Genomic DNA, 23,445 nt, shown 5'->3' on the forward strand with positions numbered 1-23,445 from the left:
TAGGTTGGGGGTTCCAGTGTGTCGAAAAAAAGGCTTTGACTTATGAACCAACTCATAGTCGTCAGCACGCTGCATGGCTTTTCTTGCAGTTCTAACTCTTCCTCCATATGAATTCTTATCACTGCAGGTAATGAATCTTTAAATTCTTTGCACATAATTACACGTTTGTTCTATTTTTAATGCTCTCACCCAACTATCAAAATTACTTTATTTAACCCTTTCAATTTCAATATAAGTCTGTCCAGACTGTTTCCTTACATTTCAAACCTTTTGTCTGTAAGTCTCTAGTACTAACTTATAAGCATCCAACATAGTTTTCTTCACCAGGTCTTTCGTTTGAGAAAGACTCATGGACTTCACTAACCAACCTGCAAGTTTACTCTGTAAGAGCAGTGTTCAAATATTTGGTGACCATTGAATTTGGTTGGCTATTTTCTCTAAGGAATTAAAAAGCATCTCAATTTCCTTTTCGTCAAATTTTGGAAGTGCCTGCACAAATCTAAACATCTCTCCATTAGGTTCATGTCTGGAATTATTTCCTTCCTCCACCTGTGCTGGTCTCTTTTCTCACTGCTCGCATTTGAAGGTGAAATTCTCTCTCTCCTTTTCTCTCTCTGCCATTGCTAACTTCGACATTTCCAATACCCTTGGAAAATCTTTCTCTTGTTTCTCTTTCCCCCTCTTGCCTATCATTTTGCTTTCCTCGCGTTTCAAGTTCATTTTCATTTCTATTTCTTTCTATTTTTTCCTTTTCTTTTTCCTGCATTTCTAATTTCTTCATTTCTAGTTGTAATTTAACTTTAACTAATTTGATTGCCTAACTTTTCAAAAGACCTAGGGCTGCAATCTCCGCTCCCCAATGCCGAAATTGTGTTCAGAGACGGGGGGACGACAATCCGTTTTGACGCCAATATCGGGATCGTCGCCGGTTTATGTATTCTCCGCCCCCTGAAAAGCAGCGTACTCCAGGATTACGCTGCGTCAGTTATCCACGGCCTCAGCCATTGCCTGAGGGCCGCCCCGCGATATGTCCCCGACCGGCCGAGTTCCTGACGGCGTGGGTTACGTATGCTCACACCATCCAGGAACCTTGCCTGGCGGCTGCGGAGTCAGTCCGGCACCGCCACAGTCAGGAGAGGGCTGATCCGCGGGCAGGGAGGGCTTCGTTCAGGGCTGGGGGCATCGTGGGCGGGCAGACCGGGGCATGTGAGCGGCCGAAGGTGGGCACTACTTTTGCGGGCTGAGTCCACCATGAAGCACAGTGCGGCCGCTCAGGACGCCGCCGTGCACATGTGCAGCCACAGAATCAGAAATGCTCAGGGCCGTATCGGCAGCTAGAGCTGCGAGGTCCACACTGTCTCCCCGCTAGCCTCCAGCAAAAGGAGGAATCGGTGGCCATTTTGCAGCAGTTTTCCTGGCGTAAATGACCATCATTTTCACGCCGGTGAGGGGACTTAGTCTCCAAAACAGAGAATCCAACCCATAGTCTGTATGACAACTCTTGTACATTTAAATGCTTTTGCTATCTCATCTATCTTATTCCCTGTAGGTAATCCTAATTGTAAAGTATTCACAATTCCGTCAATTTAGCTTTAGATACACTTTTAAAGCTTTCCAAGGTTATAGTGTCTACACCTAAACAGGTCATAGCCAGCGGAGTTTCCTTATTTTAAATCACATACTTCCTCACTTGGGTCTTGGTCCCATATTTTCCTCACTCTCATTATGTTTAAAAAGTCATAAATTCCCTACACCCAAAGAATTATGTTTTTTTTAAATCTTGGATTTAATTTTTGATACGAAACATACTGATGTTAAATCCAAAAGGTATCCCAAAACCCAGAAAGGTAACTTGGAATGTTGGAAATGTTCTTTTTTCTTGGTATAAAGTGAGAAACGATGTATAACCCAGTGAAGAACAATCCAATCATTGCGTGAACAATTAATAAAGAATATTTATTAAGTTAAAATAAAAACAAAAACACACTGAACAAGAAGGACTATAATACAGTATGAAACCTAAGTAGACTGATGATTATACACTGATTATTTAACATGAAACTATCCCTTGGTTCCCAAACCAATGTTACCTGAACTCGGAGACATGCCTTTTCCCATCCAATATTAAATAACATCTAATATTCAGTAACTCTAGGAGCAAAATACAGCAAATAATTACCACAAGCAAAATAAGGTGGCCACATCTGGGAAATAGTTTTCAGGTTCAACGAAGGTGGAAAATGACTGCTCCTTTCAGGAGACTATGTCTGTCACTTGATACAGTTCTGATGTTACTTGTCTCTCTCTCTTTCCTTAGGGTTCTACAGTTGTACTGATTCTTTCGGCAGATGCGTATCCATTTCCTTATCTCTCCACCTTGACGTTTCCATCGCCGCAGTCCCACTATTTGCTCCAATCACAATGTCAAATGAAAAATTCCACTGCTAGGCGAGTTCGCAACAGATCATTTCTCCAGACATCTGCCTTTTATCAACTCCCTGTTTTACTTTGTTTTTTTATCTTAAGTTTTGCCAGTTTTTAACAAATTGCTGCAGTGCATCTTATAGACATCTGGTGCACACTGCTGCTTCTGCGTGTTGGTGGTGCTGGAAGTGAATGTTTAAGGAGGTGGATGAGGTGCCATTCAAGCTGTCTGCTTTGTCCTAGATTCTGCCCAGCTTCGTGAGTCACAATGGAGCTGCACTCATCCAGGCAAGTGAAGAGTTTTCATCACACTCCTGACCTATGCCTTGTAGATGGTGGATTGGTTTTGGGGAGTCAGGAGGTGAGTTACTCGCCACAGGATTCCCAGCTTCTGACTCAATACAACACAGTGGAGTTGTTGACTCATCTTAATAATCAATCTCTATCAATTCGTTTACAACATACCCAGCCATGAGACAAGGAAAACTCCAGTCAAGGAGAGCTTTGGGAACGAGAGGTGCATAGTCATCTGTTTCTCCCAGGCATGTTACACTTCCTAGCTAGATTATATTTGAGGCAAATGTCTTTCAGGTGATCAAATTTGAGTTTTCCCCACTAAGGAATTTAGAAAGCTAATTTGGGTGAATTGCTTCTTACGTTGTGTATGGGGAAGGGCCAGTGAAAAATGGCATAGGGAGATAAAAGGTGTAAAGTGGCCTCAATGTTTTCTACAGGAAAAATCAATTGAAATGAGAGGAGAAGGTCTTTTTCAATTTGAAGTAATTTGGAAATAAGAATGGAAATCAAAAGCTTAATGATATTGTAGATTATATTGCCGAGGTTACTGAAGCAGACAATTCAGGAGAAATCTGAAGTATTTGTGCACCTGACCCAAATCCTTGCCCCCTATGTGTGTTTATTGAGAAACCACCCCACCCTCATTATTCATCACTACAGTCTAATGAGAATTTGTAAAATTGATCCTTAATTTTGCTTTCAAAGAAGTGCAATGTGCATCTGGAAAGAGAAGGGAATAAAGGAATATGCAGTGGGTTTTATCTCTAAAAGAGGTTTTCCTGTTTCAAGCAACTCTACAGTTATTTTCCTTTCATCAAGGAAATTTGTGAGACTGATTTTGGTGCAGAGCTAAGATAGTCCTGAATCAACAGGGTGCATGATCGGGAGATATATGATGTGTTGGGTACTCTGGATCTGTGGAGACTGCATTTACCTTAGCAGTAACATAGACAGGCTACCAACACTTGTAATAGTACAACTCTATTTTATTTAACTAGGAGCTGTTAAACATACTTGCACTGTGGGTCGACACTATGTTAGATTGACTGAAGACCTATGCTTAACCTGACCAGCCTATACTGCTAGCACATGGTAGATGTTCGTGCTACTGACTGCGGGCTCTGTCTGTCTTAGAGGCTGCATCCCGAATGAGCGGGAAAACTAGTGCCCTCTGGCTTTATAGTGAGCGTGCCCTAACTGGTGATTGGCTGCTGTGTTGTGTGTGTTGATTGGTCTTGCAGTGTGTCAGTCAGTGTGCGTCCCTGCACCATCATATACTGATGTGTATATTATGACATTCCCCCTTTTTAAAAAAAATGTGTTTGTGGCAATAAATAATGTAGTATGTCAATGTTCCTAACTATGTATGGCATATGGGGGCATATTTACAAGACTATATACAGAAACTCTAAGATATTTACATTGGAAGGTGTCGAGTGCAGATGGACAGTATGTAACACAGAATATAACGAGAACAACAGTATGCACAAACCAGTGAGATAATCAAACAGGGTAACGAAACAATCAGTTCATGAGTTCAAAGAGTCCATGAATTTAGGCAGTTCATAAATTCAGTCTCTGAGGTAGGCGACGAATTCTGATTTTCCGCCTCAAGGGTGGGTCAGGGGCTGCCTGTTCTGGAATAGGTGGGACTGTATCAGACTCAGAGGGTGGCAGAGCAAAAGGGAGATCTGCAAAGTCCGTGACAGGTTCGTCGTGATGGCGAGGCAGAACATGATGATCTGGTAGCGAGCGAGGAAGGAGTCGTAGTGCTCGCCTATTTCGGCGAAGCAGAGAGCCGTCTTGTAGACGAACCAAAAAGGACTTGGGGGCCACTTGTCTGAGTACCACAGCGGTGGCGGACCAACCACCTTCAGGAAGCTGGACACGGACCTCGTCATCAGGAGCCAGAGCAGGGAGTTCCGTGGCATGGGCGTCGTACGCCGATTTGTGTTGGGCCCGAGACAATTGCATTCAACGAAGGACCGGAAGGTTGTCCAAGTCCGGGACATGAATGGCCGGCACCATCGTCCGCAGTGTGCGATTCATCAACAATTGAGCCGGTGACAGGCCAGTGGACAATGGAGCTGATCTATAAGTAAGCAGGGCGAGGTAAAAATCAGATCCTGCCTTGCACAGGAGTTGTTTGACAATGTGCACCCCCTTTTCAGCTTTGCCATTGGATTGGGGGTAATGGGGACTGGACGTGACATGTGTGAAGTTGTATTGTTTGGCAAAATTGGACCACTCCTGACTGGCAAAACACGGGCCATTGTCGGACATGACCGTGAGCGGGATGCCATGGCGAACAAAGGTTTCCTTGCACGCATGGATGACCGCTGTTGAGGTGAGGTCGTGTAGCCTAACTACCTCCGGGTAGTTTGAGAAATAGTCCACTATGAGGACGTAGTCCCGGCCAAGCGCATGGAACAGGTCGATGCCCACTTTGGTCCAGGAGGACGTGACCAACTCATGGGGCTGCAAGATCTCCCTTGGCTGAGCAGGCTGGAATCGCTGGCATGTTGGGCAGTTCAGAATGGCGTTGGCAATATCCTTGTTGATTCCAGGCCAGTACACTGCCTCACGGGCCCATTGGCGGCATTTCTCCGCTCCCAGGTGGCCCTCATGGAGCTGCTCAAGGACGAGGTTCTGCATGCTGTGCGGAATGACGATCCTGTCCAACTTTAGTAGAATTCCATCTACCACCGCCAGGTCCTGTTTATCATTTTAGAATTGAGGGCATCCGTCTGTCAGGTGGCGCATGACACGTTCGGGCAGGGGATCGTTGGCCGTCTCACAACGAATCTGGATGAGTTGTTCGTCCGTGGCAGGCAGATTGGATGCGGCAAATGCCACCTGAGCATTAATTTGGCACACAAAGCCCGCTCGGTCGCAGGGTGTGGTGACAGGTCGGGAGAGTGCATCGGCGGCGATGATCTCCTTACCCGGAGTGTGGACGAGTTTGAAGTTGTACCGCCTGAGTTTAAGGAGAATGCGCTGCAGGCGCGGCATCACGTTGTTAAGGTCTTTTTGAATGATATTGACCAGTGGCCTGTGGTCTGTCTCGACTGTGAACTTTGGGAGTCCATAGACACAGTCATGGAATTTGACGACTCCGGTAAGAAGGCCCAGGCACTCTTTTTCAATTTGCGCATCGCACTGTTCGGTGGGCGTCATTGCACGTGACGCGTACGCGAGGAGGCGTCGTCACGTTGAAGGAGCACTGCTCCAATGCCAGACTGACTGACATCCGTGGAGATCTTTGTTTCTTTGGCCGGATCGAAAAATGACAACACCGGGCCTTGGTCAGCTTCGCCCTCAGTTCCCGCCATTCTTGTTCGTGGGCGGGGAGCCATTGGAACTCGGTCGTCTTCTTGACCAGGTTCCTGAGAGCCGTGGTGTGGGAGGCGAGGTTAGGGATGAACTTCCCCAGGAAATTGACCATGCCCAGGAAGCGAGGACCGCCTTCTTGTCCTCCGGTGTCTTCATGGCCTTAATGGCAGCTACCTTGTCCGCATCCGACTGCACGCCAAACTGTGAGATGTTGTCTCCGAGGAATTTAATTTCTGTTGACCAAAGGAGCATTTGGCCCTGTTGAGGCGGAGGCCATGCTCATGGATTCGTCAGAAGATGCGTTGGAGGCAATCAATGTGCTCCTGTGGGGTGGTAGACCAGATGATTATGTCATCCACATATACGCGAACCCCTTCGATGCCCTCCATCATCTGTTCCATTATTCTGTGGAACACTTCCGATGCAGAGATGATGCCAAACGGCATCCGGTTGTAACAATACCGGCCAAATGGGATGTTAAAGGTGCAGAGCTTCCGACTGGATGAGTCAAGTTGGATCTGCCAGAACCCCTTGGATGCGTCGAGCTTGGTGAAAAATTTGGCGCGAGCCATCTTGCAAGTGAGTTCTTCGCGCTTTGGAATGGGATAGTGTTCTCCTTTAATATTGCGTCCGGATTAATGCTGAATATTGGGAGAGACTTGGCTTTTGTCTTCTGGAGCACCTTGTGTTTGGTGATGATGCCCATCCAAAATGGTGCTTTGCGGTCCTCGGTGTCAAGGTCCGGAATCAAGTCGGAGTTGGAATCGGTGACCGGTGGCTGGATGGTTTGGACATCCCTGCGTGGCTGGTTGGAGCGACGAGAGGTAGTAGGTTGAGCAGACCTGCATAGGACTGCATAGTGGCCAAGCTTGCCACATTGGAAACAGCGTCGGGATTTTGCAGGACATTGCCGCTTTAAGTGGGCGGAGCCACGGTTGCCGCACGTCGTGATGTCAGAACGTTCGGTGCGCCACTGCGCTGTGCGGTCGTACGTGATGCGCTGCTGCGCAGTGTGGTTTTCGGCCTCGCCGTCCCCTCAGTCAGTGCGCGCGGGAGCCTGCGAAAAGCGCGCGAAATGGCCGCCCTCATCCAGGCTTAGGCCCTGGAGTTGTTTAATGGCTTGCACCCGCTCTGCCTCGTGGGGACCTTGCCGCGCCGTTTCAGCCGCTTGAATGTGCGAGTATCGGTTAGTGGTGTGTTCATGAAGAACGCAGGTCTCGATGGCTATCGCAAGGGTGAGCTGTTTAACTTTGAGGAGCTGCTGGCGTAGGGGGTCCGATTGTACACCGAAAACGATCTGGTTACGGATCATCGAATCGGAGGTGGAGCCGTAATTGCAGGACTGCGCGAGGATACAAAGGTGGGTGAGGAAAGATTGAAAAGGTTCATCCTTACCCTGCAGACGCTGTTGAAAGACATAGCGCTCAAAACTTTAATTTACCTCGATGTCAAGGTGACTGTCGAATTTGAGGAGGACTGTCTTGAACTTGGAGTGTCTTCACCGTCAGCGAATGTGAGAGAGTTGAAGATATGGATGGCGTGGTCCCCGGCCGTGGAAAGGAAGAGAGCAATCTTCCTGGCGTCTGAAGCAGCTTCCAGGTCTGTAGCTTTGAGGTAAAGCTGGAATCATTGTTTAAAGATTTTCCAGTTCGCACCAAGGTTGCCGGTGATGCGGAGTGGCGGGGGAGGGCGGATGCTGTCCATACTACCGGATGGCTGATTGTTGGTCGAAGGCAGATCACCTTGAAGGTAGGTCTATTAAACTCTAACATCGCGTACTAGTACCATGATGTGTTGGGTACTCTGGATCTGTGGAGACTGCGTTTACCTTAGCAGTAACGTAGATAGGCTACCAACACTTGTAATAGTACAACTCTATTTTATTTAACTAAGAGCTGTTAAACATACTTGCACTGTGGGTCGACACTGTTAGATTGCCTGAAGACCTATGCCTAACCTGACCAGCCTATACTGCTAGCACATGGTGGATGTTCGTGCGACTGACTGCGGGCTCTGTCTGTCTCAGAGGCTGCATCCCGAATGAGCAGGAAAACTAGTGCCCTCTGGCTTTATAGTGACCGTGCCCTAACTGGTGATTGGCTGCTGTGTTGTGTGTGTTGATTGGTCTTTCAGTGTGTCAGATAGTGTGTGTCTGCACCATGATATACTGATGTGTATATTATGACAATAGACACTGGCAGTCACCCAATTGTGCCCTGCCGGAGATTGTGGGACTAGTAGGAGGTACCATCTTTGCATGGGGGCAGAGGTCATCTTCAATGTCCTGAGTGAAACACTGGGGAAATTGGACATTGGAAAAAGGTTCTCCAAGACGTGCAGGAGCCTCATTTAAATAAATGAAATCTTCTGTGCTTTACATACTGCTAATGAGCGTATCTACCCTATCCGATATGGTGGGAGGCATACTTCTGGCCAGAAATGTGTGCTGGCCTTTTGCAAACATATTGAGGGCTTATTAACTCCTGAAAAATTGACACTAGATGCCTGATTTTAAGAAATTGCTCTCAATCACTTGTTAGCTTGCTGTACTCCGTTTTCTAAATCCAGCCCGGGTCCTGTCCAGTCTAACAGAGGAGTATGTTCAGAATATGTTCTGACAGCTTGATGGACTCCCTGTTGTTCCGCTGATTACTTTATGGTGTTGCTTCTAACAGATGATGTGATTTCACAGAGCTGGCTGGGCATATTAACTGTAACTCACGCACGAGCGGCTTTAGGCTTAAATAAAGTCCACTGCCGCACCCCACCCGCCTCTCACCCTGCCCCTGGGGAGGAGAGTTCCAGATTTCCACTACCCTAGCCTATATATTTCCTCATCACCGACTCCAACCCTCTCGCTGGCAACCATCCGAGGTGTCCTATTCGATCCAGCCATGAGCTTCTGACCACATTCTGTGCCCTTGCAAGAGGCAGTTGGCTCACTTTTGTAGCACTGTTGCCTCTGAGCACATCATTTGTAGGTTCAAATCCCACTTTAGGAATTGGGCACACATGTCAAAACTGACACTTCAGGCAGAATGTTTCAGTGTTGGAGATACTGGGCGCAATTCAGCAGACCAAAGTTAAAGTCTGGTTTGGCGCGCTTTGGCGGGGAGTTACGGGACGGCCCTGTTGGCGAGATCACGGACTGAATTAAACAGCAATTAGTGCCAAAATTGAGCCGCCACAAGAATCTCGACATGACTGGCTCCCTCGCTGTCTGATTCGCCCGACTCGTGCCTCAGCTGCTCGCTGCTAACAAGGAGGAGTAGCTTTTAAACACTCCCTCTCAACACACTCCCAGTCATTACACAAGCATGGCCTGCAGCTCGCTTTGGGGATACCGATTTGGTCAGGCTTCTCAACGCTGTGGATGAGAGGCAGGCCAGCCTGTTCCTCCGAGGAGGTCAGAGAACCAGCAGCAGAATGAGCAATGCTGCCTGAGAGGCAGTGGCAGCAGTTGTCAGTGCGCGCAGCATGACAAGGAGGACCACCGGTCCAATGTTGGAAAAAGACCTATGACCTCCAACGAGCTGCAAGGATAAGTTACCATCTCTCTCCTGGCATCAGTACCACCTGCCACCCTCAAATTCCCAAACCTGCTCATCCCCCCAATCCACTGGCTGACACCTCACACCCTCCCCACATAAAACCCTTTCATGTCCTGGTGTAGTGTCCACACAGGCCACTCACTGTAGATCCCCTGACACATCAAGTGTGCTGCTCACAATACCCTCTCTTTGTCTCCACAGGAGAAGATAGCCCCTAATAAACAGGAAAGGGCCAAGGCGGTGGGGTGGGTGGGGGGGGGGAGGAACCCCAGAGTTTGAGTCCTCACCTACTATGATGGACGGGCTCCAGAAATCGTGGATTTGTCTGAGTAGAGATCAGTCACCAACAGCGAGGTTGGCCTGTGCTGCAGAGGTGAGGATCCATGCCGCTTCACCTAGATGACCTGTCTAGAGTGTTGTTGATGTCAGAAAAAATAATTCTTCCCTCTCACTCACCACATGTCTATTGTCTTGCAGGATCACCGTCTGATGGGGCCGGGCCATTCGGAGCAATACCTCCTCCCTTGCCATCCAAGAGAACACCTCGGAGGAAAGGTCTGAGGAGAACACCATTGAGGCATCACAGCTATCACCCGCACCTTCCACCAGCACAGAGTCACACACCTCATTGGCCAACATTAGGGGACACGCTTCTGGGGTACAATCTGGTGAGCACCAGACAATTGCTGATGCATATCAGATGGAGGAAAGGAACAGTCGAAGGTCTGCTGGATCCCAGGACACAGCTGGGTCGCAATCAGATGCCAAGCCTCTGAACAAGGTTCTTCCAGAGCTGATGCAGATGATAGAATAGAGCCATGAGATTCAGGAGGGGGTGTCAGCGACATTCCAGCCATTTCTAGGCCGCAGATGCAGGAGATGGTGCCCACAACGCGTGGCACCAAGGCCAACACTGCTAGGGTGGCGATCACAATGGTAACCCTGGAGCATGATGTCCACATCTTGAGTGGTGGTGTTCAAGGCATGTCTCAGTCTGTGATGACCATGGCTGAGGGCTTCGACATCATGTCTCATTTGCTGAGAGACGTGCTCCAGACACAGCTGGACATTGCCAAGACACTCCAGAGCATGGCCCATTCATGGAGGATCATAGAAACATAGAAAATAGAAGCACAAGGAGACCATTTGGCCCTTCGACCCTGCTCCGCCATTCATTTTGATCATGGCTGATCAGCAAGTTCAATACCCTGATCCCACCTTCCCCCATGTCCCTTGATCCCTTTAGCCCCACGAGCTGGATCTAATTCCTTCTTGAAATTACACAACATTTTAGCCTCAACTACTTTGTGTGGTAGCAAATTCCACAGATTCACCATTCACTGAGTGAAGACATTTCTCAGTCCCAAAAGGTTTACCCTTATCCTCAAACTAGTTCTGGATTCCCCCACCATCAGGAGCATTCTTTCTGAATCTACCCTGTCTAATCCTGTTAGAATTTTTAAAGTTTCAGTGAGATCCCTTCTCACTCTTCTCAATTCCAATAAATATAATCCTAACTGATTTAATCTCTCTTGATATGGCAGTCCTGCCATCCCAGGAATCATCCTGGTAAACCTTCGCTGCACTCCCTCCATAGCAAGAACATCCTTCCTCAGATAAGGACACCAAAACTGCACACAATACTCCAGGTGTGGCCTCACCTAAGCCCTATACAATTCCAGTAAAACATCTCTTTTCCTATACTGAAATCCTCTTGCTTTGAAGGCCAACATACCATTTGCCTTCTTTTCTGCGTGCTGTACCTGCACGCTTACCTTCAGCGACTAATGCATAAGACACCAAGGCCTCACTGAGAATCCACCTCTCTAAATTTACACACATTCAAATAATAACCTGTCATCCTATTTTTTCTCCCAAAGTGGATAACCTCACATTTGTCCACATTACACTGCATCTGCCATGCATGTGCCCACTTATTCAGCCTGTCCGAATCCCTCTGAAGCATCTCTGCATCCTCCTCACAGCTCATCCTCCCACCCAACTTTGTATCACCAGCAAATTTGGAGATGATACATTTAGTTCCCTTGTCCAAATCATTAATATATGATGTGAACAGTTGGGGTCCCAACACAGATCTCTACGATACCCCACTAGTACCACCTGCAAATCAGAAGAAGACCCATTTATTCCAACTTTTTGCTTCCGGTCTGCTAACCAGCTTTCTATCCATTTCAAGACACTACCTGTGATCCCATGCACTTAAACTTTACGTATTAATCTGCTATGTGAGACGCTGTCACAAGCCTTCCGAAAGTCTAAATAAACTACATTCTCCCTGGTCAACTCTACTAGTTACATCTTCAAAGAATTCTATTAGATTTGTCAAGCATGATTTTCCTTTTGTAAATCCATGCTGACTTCGTCTGATTACACCAGAGCTTTCCAAATGCTCTGCTATGAAATCCTTGATAATTGACTCCAGCAACTTCCCTACTACTGACGTTAGGCTCACTGGTCTATAGCTCCCCGTTTTCTCTCTCTCCCATCCTTTTTGAATAACGGGGTTACAGTCACTTCCCTCCTATCTGTAGGAATCATTTCAGAGTCTGCAGAATTTTGGAAAATGACGACCGACGTATTACTATTTCTGGGGCCACTTCCTTAAATTCTCTAGGATGAAGATTATCAGTCCCTGGAGATTTGTCCGCCTTCAGTCCCATTAATTTCCCCACAAACCATTTATTTACTAATACTAATTTCCTTCAGCTCTTCACTAAAATTGGACTTCTCAGAACTTCCGGTACATAATTCATGTCTTCCTTTGTGAAGACAGAAGCAAAGTACGAAGTTAGCTCCTCAGCCATGTCTTTGTTCCTTGTTATGAATTCCTCCGTTTCTGACTGTAAGAGGCTTACATTAGCTTTTATTAATCGTTTTCTCTTTACATACCTATTGAAACTTTTACAGTCAGTTTTTTTGTACTATCTTACGTTCTATCTTACTATGTTGCAGCTCTAGCTTACTTTCAAATTGTACTTTCCCTTACTTAATCAATTCCTTGGGCTGCCTTTCTCATTGCACAACACCCAGTCCAAGGTGGCCTGTTCCCTTGTTGGTTCTGCAACATACTGGTCCAGAAAACCAAATCTGCCTTTGTTACATGCATCTCTGATTTCCTGTCTAATGCTATTCCCTCATGGGCATCAACACCATGGTGCCAACAATGGAGAGCCTCCACGACTGGCAGAGTTGGATGACTCAGAGGCCTCTGCAGCTCACTCCGGCTTTCCCTCTGTCTTATGGAGTCCCCTGGGGCCCTCCAGTCAGGGAGGAGGAAGTGCTGGTGGCCTAACACTAAGGAAATTACTGCGGTCTCCAGTTCTTCACGATCTGTAGCTGGAGTGAATGGAAATCTAACATGTCACGCCTCATACATGTAAAGTCACTGTCACGTTAATGTTCACACATGCTCGCACATGATCTGAACATTCAGGGTGAGAACCCCTTCCTGTTAATATAGGGCACACCTTGATGCCCCATTGCTCAAAGGGCGACATGCGTGCCATTGATCAACCCTGGACCAGGGCCACCTGAGTGGTGAATCCTGCAGCCCAGGCATCTTGGTAGGCCTGGTCCAGCTTGAACGTGGTATAGTCTGATGCTCAGGCATACAGAGCATCCATCAACTCTTAGATGCACCTGTGGGCTGATAACTGTGAGATGCCACACAGGTCAATGGTCAACCCTGGAGTGACCCGGTGGCATAGAGGTTGAGGGCTGCAGTGACTTTCATGGGCACCGGGAGCTGGTGTCCTCATCCTCCACGAGGTGTCCTGTCCATGAGGACGTGGCACAGGTGCTGCACTGTCTCTCTGTTGAGATGGAGTCTTCTGCAGCATATGCTGTCGGTCAGCTCTTGGAATGACCAATGCACCTGGAAATCTTAATCTGTCACTGGTCTCCCCTTCTGGGTCCTTCCTCAACCTGATGGGCGGCCATGTCTTCAGGGTGTACGGTGGGACCCTGATCATGGGGTGCGGCTTCCAGCCTTAGTTGGCGTTGTTGCCTTCAACAGCATCTGCCCACCTCGGATGCGACAAACACTGCGAGGGCACCCTTCACGGGAATAACACCAGCAAACACTATTTTATCTGGAAAGAATTGGAGAAAGAAAGAGGCCGACAATCAGTTAGGGCTTCCATCCTGGGACCCTCAAATCTCCCAAGCTTCCCCCACCCATACCATGATTGTCCCGACGTCTCTCAGAGTGCCATCCAGTGAGCCAGTTGTACTGGCAAACTTTGCTCTGCACACTTACCTCCAGCCACATCAGGAGCCCCTAGACCTCAAACATCTGGCGGGAACATTGGGGAGGCCGTGCTCAGCGTCCTTCCACTCAGCCACACACGTACCCTTTGGCCGCGAGAGGATCCTCAGTGGTGAAGCCCTGCTCTTTAATGTTTGATTGTTGCCAGCTGCCTCTATGTTGCTGACACTCCTCAAGTTCAGGCACTTTGTTCAGGCATCAAAGCTTGCTGGACATACAGTGCGCTAATCATCCTCTGAGACATGGTATATGCGCCCTCAAAGAGACAATTAAGAGTTCAGGATAGTGAAGTGCTCTCACAACTTGCAAGGCTAATTCCTCATTTGAAATAGTATTCAGCTGTGAAACTAGAGACTGACCACATCGAGAGGGTGAAATTGACTCTCAGGAGAGAAGCAGCAGCAGCAGAGCTCTGTCCTGGAGGAGGTTTTAGTAGGGCTGACATGTTGAAGCTGTGGTTACCCCTGTTATGGTTTTCCACAATATTTAAAGAATGCTTGAAGGCCTCACAGATGCAAAGCGTCACCACCCCCAGCCCAGGCCAACCCCTGACCTGGAGTGCTTTAACCCCGCAAACAAGCCCAATCCCCTGCAGGGTGTCTGACCGCCACCCCCCCCACCCCCAACTCCTGTGCACTGGAGCGACATGTCTGAAAATGGAAATGGCTACACATTTCCCTCAGAAGCCATCGCTCCAGCTTCACGTTTGTGAAAAGAGGTACTAAACGACATCCGCGTGACTCCCCGCTGGTCCGTTGGATAATTCCAGCGAGGCCGCTGCATTCTACTTCAATCTCGACAATGAGATTGAAATGAATGCAAATTACGGATAATGATATCCTCACCAATTTTGGGCGAGATCAGGAACTCGGCATCCGGAGCAAGTTGGGTGAATCGCAAAATGGTTCACTCCCAGCGCGCATCTTATTTTTTCCCTTTCCAGCTATTCCCATGGCGGCCCTGATCTGCACCGGGAGCAATGCAGTCGCCGAATCACGCCCACTTTCTTTCGGGTCAGATATTGAAGCAAGGCCCTGTCAGTCGAACATATGAGATACCATTGCACTATTTTGCAGAGGTGTTTTCCTGACCAATATTTATGTATAAATTACCATTGAAAAAACATTTTATGGTCAATATCAGACTTGTTTGTGGGAGCTTATTGTGCACATATTGGCTGCTGAATTTCCTATACAGCAGTGACTATAGTTGAAATTTACCTCATTGAATATAAAGTACTTTGAGACATATGGTGAACATGAAAGGCACAATAATAATGCAAGACAGCCTATTTCCACCCATGTAACATTGTCTGCCTCTACCTCAGCTTATCTCCTGCTGATACTATCATCTGTGCTGTTGTTGCTTCTGGACATGACTCCTCCACGTGCTCCTGATCAACCTCGCTTAATTAGCACTCTGCAATCTTGAGATCATCTGAAACTTTGTTGTTAACTCAACAAGTCTCATTCACTATCGTCCCATAATTTTCATAATTTTCCTGTGAAGCATCTTAGGAAATTGCATTATGCTGAAGGCACTATATAAATATGAGCTGTTGATGATAATGAAGCTAAGTGACTGCCTTAATGATTATTGAGCACACCATTGGATAAAGCAGTGTCTCAGGAGTTCAAGGGCCCTCGACATTGTGCCCCATGCAGTATCTTCTGTATTGCAGTCATGTGTTTCATACTTGTTAAGTTACCCTGCAGAGCTGCATGTATTTGGAGGAGGCACAAAAGCATGTGAAGCCCTCATTAGATGAAGAAATCAATGGAGAAAAAGGTGGAGAACCACTTAAACACCTTGTAGTAGGAGATGTGAATTATTGAAGAGACTATGAGCTTTATATGCCCTTTTTTGCTCTTCTGAGGTTATTGAACCTTGTCTGCATTCCACCTCGGTCCTGGCTCTGGTGTTGGTGGCATGGTCGCTTTCAGTCACATAGGCTTGCTTCAGGGTATTGTGTATGTCTTTGCTGGTTTTGGGGAAAAGCTGCTACGTCCTAGTCCTTACTTCTTCCACTAGGTCCTGGGGAAGGAGTACTCACCTGAAAGCGCGTTTCACAGTTGTACAAACTCACATCTAAGCAAGGGGTGCAACTTTCAGAGATGCATAACAGCTTTAAATAGACAATGCAAATTGCACTGAAAACTTCAAGTATGATTAGGTGGGGTTGTCTGAAACACCATGTGGTTGAGATGCCAAAGGTGGTTGGTATTCACCATGTGGTTGGAATGGCAGAAGGTGGTTGGGAATCACCATAGAACATAGAAAACATAGAAAAATACAGCACAGAACAGGCCCTTCGGCCCACGATAGAACATAGAACATAGAACAGTACAGCACAGAACAGGCCCTTCGGCCCTCGATGTTGTGCCGAGCAATGATCACCCTACTCAAACCCACGTATCCACCCTAAACCCGTAACCCAACAACTCCCCCTTAACCTTACTTTTTAGGACACTACGGGCAATTTAGCATGGCCAATCCACCTAACCCGCACATCTTTGGACTGCGGGAGGAAACCGGAGCACCCGGAGGAAACCCATGCACACACGGGGAGGACGTGCAGACTCCACACAGACAGTGACGCAGCCGGGAATCGAACCTGGGACCCTGGAGCTGTGAAGCATTTATGCTAACCACCATGCTACCGTGCTGCCCACACGATGTTGTTCCAAACCTTTGTCCGAGATTAATCATAGATTATCATAAAATGTACAGTGCAGAAGGCCACTTGGCCCATCGAGTCTGCACCGGCTCTTGGAAAGAGCACCCTACCCAAGGTCAACACTTCCACCCTATCCCCATAACCCAGTAACCTCACCCAACACTAAGGGCAATTTTGGATACTAAGGGAAATTTATCATGGCCAATCCACCTAACCTGCACATCTTTGGACTGTGGGAGGAAACCGGAGCACCTGGAGGAAACCCACGCACACATGGGGCGGACGTGCAGACTCTGCACAGACAGTGACCCAAGCCGGGAATCGAACCTGGGACCCTGGAGCTGTGAAGCAACTGTGCTAACCACTGTGCTACCGTGCTGCCATGTGCTGGGATTGCAAGGGTGGTTGTGAATCACCATGTGGCTGGGATGGTGGGGGTCATTGGGAATCACCATGTGATTGGGATGGTGGGGGTCATTGGGAATCACCGTGTGGCTGGGATGGTGGGGGTGGTTGGGAATCACCATGTGGTTGAGATGGTGGGGTCATTGGGAATCACCATGTGGTTGGAATGGTGGGGGGTCATTGGGAATCACCATGCAGTTGGGATGGTGGGGGGGTCATTGGGAATCACCGTGTGGCTGGGATAGTGGGGGATCATTGGGAATCACCATGTGGTTGGGATGGTGGGGGATCATTGGGAATCACCATGTGGTTGGGATGGTGGGGGATCATTGGGAATCACCATGTGGCTGGGACGGTGGGGGTCATTGGGAATCACCGTGTGGCTAGGATGGTGGGGGTGGTTGGGAATCACCGTGTGGCTGGGATGGTGGGGGTCATTGGGAATCACCGTGTGGCTGGGATAGTGGGGGTCATTGGGAATCACCGTGTGGCTGCGATGGTGGGGTCATTGAGAATCACCATGTGGTTGGGATGGCGAGGGTGGTTGGGAATCACCGTGTGGCTGGGATGGTGGGGGTCATTGGGAATCACCATGCAGTTGGGATGGTGGGGGTCATTGGGAATCACCATGTGGTTGGGATGGTGGGGGATCATTGGGAATCATCGTGTGGCTGGGATGGTGGGGGATCATTGGGAATCATCGTGTGGCTGGGATGGTGGGGGTCATTGGGAATCACCGTGTGGCTGGGATAGTGGGGGATCATTGGGAATCATCGTGTGGCTGGGATAGTGGGGGATCATTGGGAATCATCGTGTGGCTGGGATGGTGGGGGGTCATTGGGAATCACCATGTTGTTGGGATGGTGGGGGATCATTGGGAATCACCATGTGGCTGGGACGGTGGGGTCATTGGGAATCACCGTGTGGCTGGGATGGTGGGGATGGTTGGGAATCACCGTGTGGCTGGGATGGTGGGGGGTCATTGGGAATCACCATGTGGTTGGGACGGTGGGGGTCATTGGGAATCACCGTGTGGCTGGGATAGTGGGGGATCATTGGGAATCATCGTGTGGCTGGGATAGTGGGGGATCATTGGGAATCATCGTGTGGCTGGGATGGTGGGGGTGGTTGGGAATCACCGTGTGGCTGGGATGGTGGGGATGGTTGGGAATCACCATGTGGCTGGGACGGTGGGGTCATTGGGAATCACCGTGTGGCTGGGATGGTGGGGATGGTTGGGAATCACCGTGTGGCTGGGATAGTGGGGGGTCATTGGGAATCACCGTGTGGCTGGGATGGTGGGGATGGTTGGGAATCACCATGTGGTTGGGATGGTGGGGGGTCATTGGGAATCACCATATGGTTGGGATGGTGGGGGTCATTGGGAATCACCATGTGGTTGGGATGGTGGGGGGTCATTGGGAATCACCGTGTGGCTGGGATGGTGGGGGGCCATTGGGAATCATCGTGTGGCTGGGATGGTGGGGTCATTGGGAATCACCATGTGGTTGGGATGGCGAGGGTGGTTGGGAATCACCATGCGGTTGGGATGGTGGGGGTCATTGGGAATCACCGTGTGGTTGGGATGGTGGGGGGTCATTGGGAATCACCGTGTGATTGGGATGGTGGGGGAGCATTGGGAATCACCATGTGGCTGGGATGGTTGGGATCGTTGGGAATCACCATGTGGTTGGGATGGTGGGGGGTCATTGGGAATCACCGTGTGGTTGGGATGGTGGGGGGTCATTGGGAATCACCGTGTGATTGGGATGGTGGGGGAGCATTGGGAATCACCATGTGGTTGGGATGGTGGGGGTGGTTGGGAATCACTATGTGGTTGGGATGGTGGGGGTGGTTGGGAATCACCATGCAGGTGGGATGGTGGGGGTGGTTGGGAATCACCATGTGGTTGGGATGGTGGGGGTGGTTGGGAAACACCATGCTGTTGGGATGGTGGGGGTCATTGGGAATCACCGTGTGGCTGGGATGGTGGGGTGGTTGGGAATCACCGTGTGGTTGAGATGCTGGAGGTGGTTGGGAATCACCATGTGGCTGGGATGGTTGGGATCGTTGGGAATCACCATGTGGTTGGGATGGTGGGGGGTCATTGGGAATCACCGTGTGGTTGGGATGGTGGGGGGTCATTGGGAATCACCGTGTGATTGGGATGGTGGGGGAGCATTGGGAATCACCATGTGGTTGGGATGGTGGGGGTGGTTGGGAATCACTATGTGGTTGGGATGGTGGGGGTGGTTGGGAATCACCATGCAGGTGGGATGGTGGGGGTGGTTGGGAATCACCATGTGGTTGGGATGGTGGGGGTGGTTGGGAAACACCATGCTGTTGGGATGGTGGGGGTCATTGGGAATCACCGTGTGGCTGGGATGGTGGGGTGGTTGGGAATCACCGTGTGGTTGAGATGCTGGAGGTGGTTGGGAATCAACATGTCGTTGGGATGGTGGGTGTGGTTGGGAATTACCATGTGGTTGGGATGGCGAGGCTGGTTGGGAATCACCACGTGGTTGGAGTGGCAAGGGTGGTTAGGAATCACTGTGTGGTTGGGATGGCAGAGGATGGTTGGGAATCAACCCCTTGTTGGGATGGCAAGGGTGGTTGGGAATCACCACCTGGTTGGGATGGTGGGGGTCATTGGGAATCACCATATGGTTGGGATGGTGGTGGTGGTTGGGAATCACCATGTGGTTGGGATGGTCGGGGGTCATTGGGAATTTCCGTGTGGCTGGGATGATGGGGGTCATTGGGAATCACCATGTGGTTGGGATGGTGGGGGGTTATTGGGAATCACCGTGTGGCTGGGATGGTGGGAGCCATTGGGAATCACCGTGTGGCTGGGATGGTGGGGTCATTGGGAATCACCATGCAGTTGGGATGGTGGGGGTGGTTGGGAATCACCATTGGGTTGGGACGGTGGGGGTGGTTGGGAATCACCGTGTGGCTGGGATGGTGGGGGTGGTTGGGAATCACCGTGTGGTTGAGATGCTGGAGGTGGTTGGGAATCAACATGTCGTTGGGATGGTGGGTGTGGTTGGGAATTACCATGTCGTTGGGATGGCGAGGATGGTTGGGAATCACCACGTGGTTGGAGTGGCAAGGGTGGTTGGGAATCACTGTGTGGTTGGGATGGCAGAGGATGGTTGGGAATTACCATTTGGTAGGGATGGCGAGGATGGTTGGGAATCACCATGTGGTTGGAGTGGCAAGGGTGGTTGGGAATCACTGGGTGGTTGGGATGTCAGAGGATGGTTGGGAATCAACCCCTTGTTGGGATGGCGAGGGTGGTTGGGAATCACCACCTGGTTGGGATGGTAGAGCGTGGTTGGGAATCACTGTGTGGTTGGGATGGCGGGGATGGTTGGGAATCGCCATGTGGCTGGGATGGCAGAGTCGGTTGGGACTCACCGTGTGGTTGGGATGACAAGGATGGTTGGGAATCACCATGTGGTTCGGATGGCGACGGTGGCTGGGAATCACTGTGTGTTTGGGATGGGGAGAGTTGTTGGGAATCGCCATGTGGCTGGGATGGCAGAGTCGGTTGCGACTCACCGTGTTGTTGGGATGACAAGGATGGTTGGGAATCACCATGTGGTTCGGATGGCGACGGTGGCTGGGAATCACTGTGTGTTTGGGATGGGGAGAGTGGTTGGGAATCGCCATGTGGCTGGGATGGCAGAGTCGGTTGCGACTCACCGTGTTGTTGGGATGACAAGGATGGTTGGGAATCACCATGTGGTTCGGATGGCGACGGTGGCTGGGAATCACTGTGTGTTTGGGATGGGGAGAGTTGTTGGGAATCGCCATGTGGCTGGGATGGCAGAGTCGGTTGCGACTCACCGTGTGGTTGGGATGACAAGGATGGTTGGGAATCACCATGTGGTTCAGATGGCGACGGTGGCTGGGAATCACTGTGTGTTTGGGATGGGGAGAGTGGTTGGGAATCGCCATGTGGCTGGGATGGCAGACTCGGTTGCGACTCACCGTGTGGTTGGGATGACAAGGATGGTTGGGAATCACCATGTGGTTTGGATGGCGACGGTGGCTGGGAATCACTGTGTGTTTGGGATGGGGAGAGTGGTTGGGAATCGCTATGTGGTTGGGATGGCAAGCGTGGTTGGGAATCACCATGTGGTTGAGATTGTTGGGAATCACCAAGCAATTGCGGTGACCGGGTTGGTGGGAAATCACCAAGCATTTGGGATGGCGCAGTGTGTTACATATGTAACTTGTCGATCTTAATAGTCCAAGGCTAAAATTGGATGTATACAGTGAGAGACCATTACATCATTAGAGCCATAAATGAGCTATCATTCAATGAGTATATGGAAACGCAGGCTCAGATTTATTTTCCCAAGCTTTCTGGTTCACTGCTAAGGCTGTCATTTATTGCTTATCTCCAGTTGCTCTCAGATGCCTAACTCCACCAACCATATAAATACCTTGGCTACAAGTGCAGGTCAGAGGTTGGGAATACTGAGGTGGGTAAATCATCTCCTGACTCCCCAAATCTTATCCATCATCAAAAAGTCAAGAGTGTGATGGAATACTCTCCACTTGCCTGGATGAGTGCAGGTCCAACAACTTGTCAAGAAGCTCAACACCATCCAGGACAAAGCAGCCCATTTGATTATCACCCTATCCACAAACATTCAATCCCTACACACGGTGGCAGCCATGTGTACCATGTACAAGATGCACTGCAGCAACTCACCAAGGCTGCTTCGGCAGCACATTCTAAACTGTGATCTCCACCACCTAGAAGGACAAAGGCAGCAGATACATGGGAACACCAGCACTTGCAATATCCCTTCGAAATCACTCATCATTCTGACTTGGAAATATTTCGCTGTTCCTTCACTGTCATGGGATCAAAATCCTGGTCATCCTTCCCTAACAGGGCTGTGGTTATACCTACATCACAGCGGTTCAAGAAAATGGCTAAACTCCTGATCTCAAGGGCAATTAGGGATGGACAAGTTCAGGTCCACACACATTGATCTGGAGTCACATAGAAATAAGACCTGATAAGGACACAAAGTTTTCTTCCGTAAAGTTCACTAAATTTTTTTCCCTGACCATCTAACAGCTTCATGGTCACTTTTACTGTTTCCAATTTTTAACATTTCCATATTTTTTAAAAGCTGAATTAAAATTCTTGAAATGACATGGTTCCACTCTAATTGTCGATAATATTAGTCCACGATTTTAGATTATTCACCTCGTAAAATCTAACTATACACAACTATGTGCAATAAAACTCATCTGGTTGGCCCTAAAAGCTAATAGCCCCTTCATCGGCCACTCCCTCAAGTGTCTATCCAATTATACAGTAAGCGTTTCCACACTAAGATGTGTATGTTATGAGCGTGTGTGTGGGATAACAGAACATAAACCCTTGTTCCCTTAAATCAGCAGCCCGTGCGTGCAGTGGAACTTGGTTTAACCCTGGCGCTCCATAAACAGTAATCACTACTGACAGTTCAACACTCAGCACTCCCAGCCCAATACAGCTGGACATTTTGTCAAGCACGTTGGTGGAAATATTAATAAGACATGCTATAGCCCTCCCATCCTGGCCTCTCTAAACCTCAGGGCACCTCGCAGCACACAGTAAAGCCATCCAGCACCTCATAACTCAGAGTCTCTTAGCAAAAAAAAAATAACCCCTTCACACATTGTTGTGTGTTTAGCACATTGTTGGTGCAATGAATGAACACAGATTCTGGGTGTGTGTGATACTTTGCAAAGCGAATGACGTACTGCGGGGCCTGAGTGTTCAGAGGGCAACAGCAGTGAGTTAACCCATTTGTCAACGAGGATGGGCTTGAACAGACAGGCTAGCGCTCCCACCCTCCCACCCCACCACCTCCCCTACCCCCCGCCCCAGTAGCATTACCATTTTATCTTTATTGTGAGTTTAAACCATTAACAAAATGAGAAACTGATGTTCAGGAAGGAGCTTTGCAACGAAAAAGATCTTGCGCCCATATATGAGGAAGCGCGATGGCAACATTCTAGCACTCCCAGGCACCAACACCAGGAAGGATGTTGTGGAAACAAAAGGAAATACGGAGGGAGAGAAGGAATTCCGACCTAGCTTCACCAGACTGGGCACTGGACTATTCTGCCACAGCTTCCCCACCTGTTCCCCTTATGACGCACCACTTTACAGATCATTGGAGTGGAACTTTCAGATAAAATACAAAGTTTGAAATGAACTATATGGAGACATTCCGATTTTCCTTTTCAAAGTTGCCAATTGGCCCGCGAACATGGCTAAAGTATGAGCACAGCCTGTGCATTTCCCACCTCAATTGTCTTATTTCCTGCATTCGTCCTTTTATGTTTCCGAACAACCCACCTGAAATGAATGAAAATCGCTTAATGTCACAAGTAGGCTTCAAATGGAGTTACTGTGAAAAGCCCCTAGTCGCCACATTCCGGCGCCTGTTCGG

The sequence above is a fragment of the Scyliorhinus canicula genome, chromosome 10 (assembly GCF_902713615.1).
Source record: "Scyliorhinus canicula chromosome 10, sScyCan1.1, whole genome shotgun sequence".
In the NCBI taxonomy this organism is placed as follows: Eukaryota; Metazoa; Chordata; class Chondrichthyes; order Carcharhiniformes; family Scyliorhinidae; genus Scyliorhinus; species Scyliorhinus canicula.